Raw genomic sequence first — 11,305 nt, forward strand, 5'->3', positions numbered from 1 at the left:
CAGCGAGAACAAGCTTGATCGTGTGTCAAATCAGATACCCACCCCACATTCAGTACAAGATTGGAACAGAAGCATATAACCTCTCCATGTTCACAGGTATTTCCCTCATTTCTCACCTTACAACAGACCTGAGATATGTGCCCCTTCAGAAAAATCCACCTCCATTATTAACAATTCTTCCTTTGTGGTTTGAGTAAAAGCACCATTCCTCAAGGGGCTCAGGCTTTTAGACATAGAAGTCTTCATATTCAGTCCATGATGTCTGAATTGCATTACTACCTGAAAATGCAAAAAAGTGGGAAAATCTTGACAAAAGCAACAGATGGTGACAAAAAAAAAAAAAAAAAAAAAAAAAGCAGAGATGGATTTCACAGATTTTTTAGAGTTTAACATAACTTTGACTCTCCTCTCCTCCATGAGATTTTTGCATAACAAGCTTTAGGAGCAGTCTCATTATCTCATGTCATAGTCAGTATAAGCCGTCTCCACTGACAGCGAGTTGGCCGAGTTGAATGGATCTGAACTAGTTAAGGTTTATCTCTGAGCAAGGTGATACCTTTATAATGATACCATGTGATCAGTGGCCTTAGCAAATGTAAGAAAACGAGGAATTTTCTTGGTGCCTCACTGACTGTATTTTTAGGATTACATCCCATTAAGATTGATGGGGTGATTAGCATAATTAAGTCAGTTGGCCCTGGAGCTTTCCTTTGCAAAGCAGCAATTACTGATGTTTTTTTCATCCTCGCCTATGTCTTCTCAGAGACATCTATTTTGTGTCAAAGAGAAAGGCAATTTTTTACCCCAGAGCAATTTGGCTTTAGACCAAGCTTTTCATAGCTTTGTCTCAGGACACTCTATAGCATCACCGTAATGAGAGATGGAAAAGAACAAATACATAATCTGGTCCCAGGTCACAGCTAAAGACAACACAGGATTGTTTTAGCCAGCAGACTTACTCATAGATTCTACCTAGGCTGGTTTTAATTGACCTTTTATTTAAAGAATCATCCCATAGACCTCTGACATGCTGAAAACTGAGCTTGCACCTTCTTTCACTTTTTTTTTTTTTTTAACCCCTATACTTCTGTTGTTTCTTAACACAGATAAAAGAAAGAATGTAACCTTGATTTTATCATGGAATGCTGACTCTTACAGAAATAAGGACAACAGTACTGTTTCGCCCTGAAATGATTTTTTTTTTCCCGAGGTGCTCTCTTATACCCTCATAGTGCTCCATCCAAACAAGATTCTTGCTTTGGTGTCCACTTCAAAATCTTGATGCAGATTCACCTTGGAGAAATGGTATCTTAGATGTTACAGAAAGATCATAACCATCTTAAGATTTCACAAATGATCCACAGGGGAGCAGGAAATTGGACCAATGGTTCCAATAATCCAAAAGAGCATGTCTGACTATTGAAACGCACTTTGCCCCTGACATGGAAATTGTTGGAAAAGCAAAATGACTCAAGATGTAGGTAAGCCAGCAAAGTTCTTTATCCTTTACAGTACAGGAGAGACAGGAACTTCTTTAACCCTTCTCCTACCTTTCTGTGTGCCCCAATAGGATGAAACAGTAACCTCATTGAAGCTATTGGATAAGTGAGGAGCTGTTTGCTAGGTGTTATTTAGTGCTGAATCCCTTTAAATCTATCCTATTAATAATAGATATTGTTATGAACATGTCAGGGATTCAATTAGTATTTGTTACTAATGTTTCCATGTCATGATTGTTTAATCTTATTACGGAAGTATATTAAAACCTTTATTAAAACCTTGCTCAGTCATTTGTCAGCTCTTTATGAACAAATTATAAAAAGAACCTGGCTGTAAATTGACCTGCTCTCATGTCCGATGCTGCTGCTCCTCTGACTTCTAGGTATCTATTTCTGCCTTGCAGACTGGCAGCCTGTGGTTTGCTCACTAAAAATAGCTCCACTCCCATATTTTCTGTCTGCAGGGCTAACCCTCTATGATAATAAATGAACTTATTGTCCCCTCAGCCTGTTGAAAACCCGGGCATCGCCAACAGCCATGATGATGGCCATTGACAAAGGTTTTGAAGATCATGAGCAAATAGGTCTCATTCTCTAGGAAGTGAAAATTGTACCTGGCTTCCAAACATGCCATGATTAAGAGACAGATCCTGAGCACCCAAATGTAAGCCTCACTTAAGGCTGTTTCCTGAGGATCTAAACTCACAGCACCCTTAGATTGGTGCTGAGTACAAGCTGGTACAAGCATTAATGTGGCATACACGAGTAAAAGAATTATTATAGAAAGAAAGGTGTGAAGAGAGAAAAGGTTAAGTATGTTTTCTTGAGGGTGCTGCCAGAAGAATTTAGAATGAGTAAAAAGTAGAAATGGATTAAAACCAGAATTTAAGAAACGTTGCGGACATAAGTCTTGAACGTCACAGAAGCAGAGTGAAAAGCCTGTAGGGAACTGGCAGCTTAGGGTCATATGCACTCATGTGCTCAGTCTTTTATATAGCATGCATGCTGAAACTGCTATGGGAGCTCTCAACCAAATCTTTAGAAAGTGCGTATGTGTTATGTACTCACAGTGTGTCTGTCACATAGTTTGGAGCATACCCCAATAGGTAGGAAGCATATTCACATCAAGATTTCTATGAAATTTTGTCTTAGGGAAGTTAATCTGCGTGTACCAAGCCAGTGTAGAGGTGTGAACTAATGCAAAGGAAAGACCTGTGGATTTGCATTAAACATATATATCTGTATCTGTATATATACAGTGTATATGTAAATACAAATGCAAATAGTAATGTAAATATAAATGTAAATGTTACTATAAATGTAACTATAATTACAAATATAAATATAATTATGAATATAAATATAAGTATGAATATAAATATACGTATATATGTGTATATATTTATATTTTTTTTCAAGGCAATTTGCTAATGGAAACATAGCTTCTTTGATACAGGTTTACAATAATCTGCTTAATTATTTTGGATGTCAATTACATTTAATTAAACTCATGCTTACAGCCAGAAACGCACATGGACCAGAATGGAGAGGCAAGGGAGGGGGAGAAGCTGCAAAATTACTTGGCTTCTCCAGGAAGCCATTACTTGGCTTGGGAGATCTGATAGATGATAGCATTTAATCAAGTCTTAATTGTCTTGAATTTGAGGGTTATAAAGGATGGTGAAGGCCTCTGTATAGATTGGAAAAGTGAAGTCAAATGTTTTATCCATGTATCATTAAGAGAGAAGAGACTGGAGTTGATTGCTAGGAATTATGAAAGTGCTGGCAGTCAATATTGCTTTCATTCCAAACTTATACTGATGACTTGACTTCTGGGATGTTGGGGTCATTGCAATTGCTTTTTTTGGCTAAGCAAAAGCAAAATCATATAATAATCAGCATGTGGTTGAAAAATTGAGAAAAAGATGACCAGTGTGAGAATATAAAAAAGGAGGAAGATTGGGGCAGATGGAATCCAGTAACGAGAAACTGAGATTAAATAGTAGAAAGATGAAATACATCCCCAGCAAAGTAAATTTCCTCTGAAATGTCAGCATTTTTATGAGACTTCAGTCTCATAAAATAAATAAATAAATACATATATAATAATCTGATATCAAAGGTTTTCCTTAAAACAGAAGTTTTTAAAACTTGTAAGAATCAGATTAACATTTTCCTTGCAGAATATGGGATGGGGAGATTCAACAACATTTCTTTCCCAAGAAAAGCAAATGTTCCGAGCTATCTTATTGATTTTAATAATTGTTCACTCCGACTTTAATATTTCTAAATCTAATTTATAATATACAACCTATAATTTCCTCTTTCTCCTCTTCAATAGGAGAAAACGTGAGGGATGTTCTGTGCCCTAATTAACTTAGCTGTGGTATTATAGCACCTCCATGTTCTTCCAAGGAAAGCAGAGCGTTTAGCAAACCTCGGAGGTGTCCGCTGGACTACTGCATGAAGGACTAGCATTTTCAGACGGTCTCTGGCTGCTTCTCCACATGACTTTTCTTTTTCCCTGCTTGAAACAAGCTTGTACCTCTAGAATATGTGGCAGTAATTGACCCCAAAAGTGAGCTCTTCTACCTGGCTTAAAACAACAACAGCAACAGTAACAAAAATAAAATGAAATAAAATAATAAAATAAAATAAAATAAAATAAAATAAAATAAAATAAAATAAAATAAAATAAACTCCCTAGTTTATTAATACAAACTAGTTAAGAAGTACTGCTCAAACTCAGTTTTTGTCCCAAATCCACTGCTGCTGCTAGCTCACTAGAAGGAATGAGGAAGGGTGAGTTTATTCCACCCTAATGTCAAGATTATGGGAGAGCTGAAACAGTACCCCCACAGCTGTTTTTGCGGCACACGTCACTTGTAAATTCTCTGTGCTGACATTTCACATGGATCTAGCACCTGGTACAAGGATTCATCTTGGCTCTTTAATACAAATCCTGTGATCTGACACAAAATAAATGGAGGAACAATGTTTTCTGAACCTCAAAGTTGAGTTATGATTGTTGCAAATGCCCAGATATTCTATCCTTGTTACTTGATGAATATTGTGGAGGACGATTTTGTTCTCCCCTTTGTATGAATATTGGTGGATTTTGAGAATGGCAAGGAATGAATTTAAGCATGAAGTGATGGAGCCAGATGGAGTATCTCAGCCAGACATCAGACTGGAAGACCTAGAGCACCTGGAAATGTATCTGTGGCAAAGAGAAAATTACAACCGTATCATGAATGGGGCAAAGTGTCTAAATTCCTGTAGTGCTCCTGGATAGGATATATTTAGTATTGGTGCAATGAGTGCCCTGATTGTTTAAGCTAAACATTTGAGGTGATCAGATCTCAGAAAGATCAGAGGAGAGTTAGCTAGAGACTTAGGCTTGGCACCTTTCATAGCAGAGTTTCAAACTGTAGACTCTATTTTGCAAGTAGAGCAATGAAGTCACCATGGAGGCCAACAAGACTTTCTTAGGATTTTGCACTAGGTTTAGCAATTAGAATATAACGAGTGGTACAGAGGTTGAGGTGAGCTGGGAGAGACTTTTTCTTAACATGTGTTAAATGATTGCCTTCCACATCTTTCTCTCTAGAATGCAGTAATTTCCCTTAATGCTTATTTAACAGGCAGCATTACAGAGTAGCAAAAGCAGTCTCAGTGAAGTCCAACAAATCTCTAACCCATCTGTTTACACAGCATGAATCCCATGCTCCAACAGCAGGACTGAGAGCAGTGCAGTGCTCTCTGCAGCATCACCACAAATGTGAAGCTTTAAATGTGATCTCTATCTAGCTAAGGGCTGACCTATGGCAGAGAGAACTGGAAATTCTAAGATGGACCAGCAGATGGTTAGCAACTTCAAAATAATTTATGTTTACATTTTCCACTTTCCCAGTGAATATTCATTTTCCCAAGTGAAGTACCTTAGTTCCTCTCTTTGTTAGGGTATACGCCTATGATTTAAGCGTGACTTGGCTCCAATCTGTGTTCAAACTATGCAAGCCAAAGACACCTGTTGCACAGTATTCTGTTCCTATCAGCGGTCAAAAGCAGAATTTGAGAAAGATTTACTACGAGCATGTTTGGTTACTGTGATATAACATCGTACTTCTATGTTGTCCTCAGCTGAGCATCAGCAAACAAACACTTGTGCTTATTTTAGTACAGTTAAATTCTTAAAAGCGTAAGCAATCTCTATGAAACCGCTGCATTTTACAAGACCCTAGGGGTAAGTCAAGGTATCTGCAGTCAGCTGACGGGTGGTAATTTACTGTGCTGTCATAAAATGAAATTCAGGGCTGAAACTGGGTATCACTTTAAATACTGATGCTCAAGACTAGTGCTGAAATAAAACATTATGGAATAAAAATCTTGTCCCAGATTTTTGGCTTTATGCACTTTTTATTGCAGCAGCTGCAATAGCACAGCTGGGACCAGAATAGCAGCCAGATGATGAAAAATGTTTTACTGGAAGAGTCCCATTACCGGCAGTTATCAGGGAGAGGTGACTGCATTCATGGAGCCTCTCCTACCACAGAGAGTCTTTCTTCATCTACTACCCCACAGAGCACCAAATCATCTGAAATCCATGTCCTGTTTTAGGAGAGACCCTGAGTTCAGGATGGTTCAGATTCAAAATTTTTCTTTGGTTCAAGGTCGAGACACATTATTTAGAAGTGACTTTCATTTCAGGACCTGACCATCATGAAGTTTGAGATGATTATGTTTCCTGGCTTTATTTTCTATCCTGTTTTATTTATACTTCTTGTTACTGTATTGATAGCCTTTTTATTATATATTTTATTTTTATTTTCTGAGCAACAGAATTCTCACAGATGAACAGAAAGCCCTTTGCTCATGCCAGATATACTTCTGCATGATAGACTTTGGACAGAGATTTCAGTCTGAATGAAAACTTAACAGGGAGCTGATTGTAGGTTTGTGCACAAACAGATGTCTGAGCTGGGCAGTCAAATACAGACCTCCCACTGCCTTTATTTCTGCCTAATGCCTTTCAGAATATGCTGATATGCTGCAGTTTCTTTAAATATGTTTTGCCAACACAATTTCTTCTATAAAACTTGGTGGGCTGAAGCAACTTTTAACAATTCATAACAATTAAGTGACCATGGGGTGAGTGAGAAAGATCAAGATGCTTTTAAACTACATGGATAGAAATGAGAAATAATACTGTCAAGCAGGGATGTCCTCTCTTATTTTCAGGAATTGTCTGCTACAGGGTTTGCCACTGCAGACCTATTGGGCCAGATTCTTATTGTTCTTTGAATGATAAAAGAAAAAAGGCAGTGTGAGAGATCAGAAGCTACAGGGATGTATACATCTTATTTTGAAGTATTTTTTTCTTTATTTCCTTCACTATAGGTATCAAGTTAATTTAACCTGCAATTTTTGAACAAGTTTTAGGAAACTGGACACTGAAACCCAGCTGAACATCCTGACTGAACATTAGGGAATTGGGGTTTCTAAATGCCTTATAGTCAGGGCCAAAGCCAGTAGAATTGCTGCTTTGGACTAAGCATCAGAAGCACATTAGCTGAGGCAAAAGAGAGCCCTACATGGTCCATCCCAATGACAAAATGTGTAGTTTTAGGGCAATTCAAATACCACCACTGCTGAATCAGGGCCTACAGTAAGATTCTTCTTAAACTTCTGTGGATTTTAAAACCATACTGGACTATAGCTAATATATATAAAACAGGTATTTTAATTTTATTTGGGAAATTATTGATTTTAGTTCTTAAAGGTGTAGTATTTTCTAGGCATACAGTTCTGATTTAAAGGCTCCCAGCACTAGAAAATTTTCTGTATTTCCTTTGTCAGTCAATCTACTAATTAACCACCTTCACTGTAAAAAATCAATAATTTAGTCCTAGCCTAAATTTCTGTTAGCATCATCTCTACAAACTGCATCTCATTGTACTTTTCTCTAATAGATGATTCTGATCTAGTTTCTTCAGATACTAGAAACCCTCCTCCATGCATGTGCAAAAGAGTATACGTCATACCACCGTTATGTTGCTTTTAAGGTTAAAGTCTTAGCTGTAGCCAGGCCGCTGCTTTATACAGTGTGTGATAACTCAGACCTACCATTATAAACACTAACCCTATCAGAAACTTATTCCATTTTGTTTAACAGTAAACAAAACCATTAGCACAGTCTACTGTCCACTGAAACATTCAGAGTAGAACCCAACTTTCCCTAAGTTTTCACTGCTCTTTGCACTTTCATAGTGAGAATCAAGCAATATTATAAAGCATTATTGGTATTGTGATGCTTATACTCAAGAGACCATTATATCTAGGATTTATCCTGATAGTGCATATCAGTGTGTTTGTGGAAAGCTCCCTTTCCTGACTGATGCAATTAGAGGTCTATGGTACTAAAAGAGATCTTTATAGTTATGGCAAAAATGTTCTGCTGCCTTGAGTTTTTACCCAGGAGCTTAGGATGGGGCAGGAACTTTAAAGTTTTATTGAGATAAAAGAAGAAAAAAGTTCATTTGGCCAGGATTTTCAGTTGCTGGACAGTGCAGTAGTACAGAAGCAGATGTCCCAATATCCACAGGTCCCAGAAACATGGATGCCTTAATTTTGCTGACGCTGTCCTGAGTTTTCTAGGTGGTATTTTGCAAATGTTAGTCCAGAAGAAGAGTAAGATTTTTTTGTTTTTTTGCACACAGATATAAGTGCTAGATATGTGTTTATACCTAACAAAGCTCTTTCCTGAGGAACCGCTGGAAGGAAGGAAGGAAGGAAGGAAGGAGGGAAGGAGGGAAGGAGGGAAGGAAAAACTGCCAAGAAAGCCATTATGTAATGTATTAAATGTACTTTTCTGAGTCACCTGCTGAAGTGGTAAAGACCCCCTTGCCTCTACCAGCAAAAGATCTCAAAGATAGCTAAATATGGCAAATCACAGCACTGAGAAAGCTCACTCATTCCAAGGAATCAAAGCTTCTGACAAGGGCATAAGACATAGTGTTCTGGAGTATATCTGGGGCATTCCCCTTGGTGTTCAGTCTTGACAGATATATGACGTTTCTGCTCCTACTTTGAAAACAAACAAAAAAATCTTTCCAAAACAGTATGGGCTCTTCCCCAATTTCTGAAATTTTATTTTATTTATGAAAAAAGGTTTTCCTTACTTGGCTCAGACATCTCCTAGCTTTCACAAGATCTTCAAAATTCTGGACAGGAGACTCTGTTGTTTTGACCTTTCCATTCATTGTCTGATTCATGCACGGAGATGTGAAGATCTCACTGGAATTGCCAGACAAGTCTTCAGTCCTGGGAAGTTTAAAGGAATATCCTTAAACACAAACACAAGTTGATTTCAGAGAAAGTATTCAGGCTTACTCAGCTTATGGTCCTGAAATTGAACATGTAAAACTGTGACACAGGATTTAGGAAAACAAATTTCAGATCTGTAAAAGTTTTATTGTTTCAGTATACCTACCTTTATTCCAAGATGGAAATAAAGCTGTCAGACAGATCCATGCACCTACAGAGCACTGTAAAAGTTCAGCTACTGACCTAAATTTCATAACATTCCTCTACATTTAAAAGAAGGTGCCAAAATTCACATTCATCCTTCAAGCCAAACTCCTGCCTGAGCTGACAAACTGAATGTGTAGGTCTAGATCTGAACTTCATGACCCCATCATCTATATCTATTTACGCATTTAAACAAGAACTTTAACATGTCACAATCCACATTGTCAGAAATTGATGAGTGGTTTTCTAGTTAATTAGCTGTCAACTCTTTTTAAAAGGGAAACAGAGGATCTATGTTTAAAATATGTTAAATGATTCAGTCACCTTTGTTAATTGGGTGTCTCATCTGGAAAATCTTTCACCCTGTGGTGCAGATTTCCTTTTAAACCAAGCCACCTGCACCGTTCATTTAGTTGACAAGGGGAGAGGGCTCATCTCTCATGATGACTTGCTGCTGTGGTAGCCATTTTCAGCAGGACACTCCCATTTTTCTTGAGACATTTCTCTTCTATCTTTAGCATCACAACCAAAGCCCAGGACCATTTACCTTGTCAAGCTGCTTGCCTCCTTGGTAGGAGAATATCAATAACCCACCAACCCTGGAATTATTTATCTCCAAACTTGCTGAGCCCTTGGTTACTAAATGGAGAGTCATGAAAAATGTCTGCCTAGTGACACCATGCAATTCGCCATCCTGTTCATGTCAGACACTTTCTATAAGAAAGAAAGAGAGGCTGCTTTCACAGTGTACACCAAAGCAATGATAGAGAAAACACCGGGATAGTCTGCAACCTGTTGTAACTATCAGGACTGCTGCAGTTATTCCCATCAGAATATATTCCCAGCTACAAAATGAAACAAACTTGTGTAGGAAAAAAAAAAAAAAAGTATTTTAACTGTGAAACTCGTATTTTGATAATGGCATATTATGAGGAGATTAAACATATGACTTTAGATAAAACACATGTGAATTGAGGTAGTACACCTATGTTCATAAGCTGTTCCTGTTTATGGCTGCTTATAGATCATTTTTAGGTCACTAGAAAGGGAAAGGTAGGGTAGAATATGCTGATGTGTGATCATGTGACTGAATTCATCCTCCCCTTTGACTCTCTTCAATATCTGCTGAATTCTCTGTGCTTGAAACCATCCCCTAGATTCTCTCAGACCTTATGCCACGTCTTCAGCCCAGCCTCTGATGAAGTGTATTAGCTTTTCAGTTCTGCAAGAGATTCAGGTTGAAATCCATCCAGGACAATTCAGGATTAGTGGCTGCAATTCCAGCTGTTCCCCCACCCCCCTTATGGTCCTGGAACTGGAAGTCCTTTTTGACTTAATGCACATCAGGATTAGATTCCTCCATGGTTATAACATTCAAAGTACTGAAGTCAGGCTGGTGTCTGTAAGTATCCTTTAATATTGTTCTGTCACGGAAAGAAAAGGCAGATACTTAACTAAGTGGGTAAATAAAATACTGGGTGATCTGCATTGCAAACCAGGTTGTCAAGACTTTTAGAAAGAAAAAGGGTGGGAAAATAAAGAAAACAAGAGGGGACTGCTTTTAAGGGTCGTGGCAGGTGTTTGCAAAGGATGAGGGACAATGTTATCAGCTTAGCTTCCTATCCAGCTAGACCGACTTTCTTTCTGTTCCACTTCTCCCCTAAATTCCTTCCATCACATGGTAATTTTCAGTTCATGCATGCACATATCTGACCTGGATAAGACAGCCTTGGAAATGGCTGCAAAGAATTTGTTGCATTCTAGTCCTTCTGCTGTGGCTGCAAGCAATCAGCATTCAGGGGAGGCACGTCCACTTCTGCCAGGTCTGACCCTGCTTAATTTACACAGCTATGAAGATCTAACAAGACGTTTCAGAAAGCCGCTAATACCATGGGGTATTCATGTCACAAGGCATTTTGATTTGCTAACATGATATAAGACAGCAGATTAGTGTCCTGCATATCCTATTAACATGTGAATGGCATAAGAGAGACTGGATTCAGGTGACCACCAGGGACTTCCTATCGTGGCCCTGATTCTGCAGTCCCTAGTTAATAGCTACAGACAGGCTTGAAATCCAAGAGCATGTTTTGAATTTTCTAATAAACTACTTTGGGATTGAACCAATGGTTCAAAAGAAATCTAAGTTTAAAAAAATACCGGGGCACTGGACAAATATTGAGTTTCAGTTCTTAGACTGTGATGCTTTCTCTTCACTATCACAGTCTTTCTATTTTTCTCCTGTTTTTTGCATTCACAGCTAATCTCCAACACAC

Source organism: Cygnus atratus, chromosome 7, assembly GCF_013377495.2.
Source record: "Cygnus atratus isolate AKBS03 ecotype Queensland, Australia chromosome 7, CAtr_DNAZoo_HiC_assembly, whole genome shotgun sequence".
Lineage (NCBI taxonomy): Eukaryota > Metazoa > Chordata > Aves > Anseriformes > Anatidae > Cygnus > Cygnus atratus.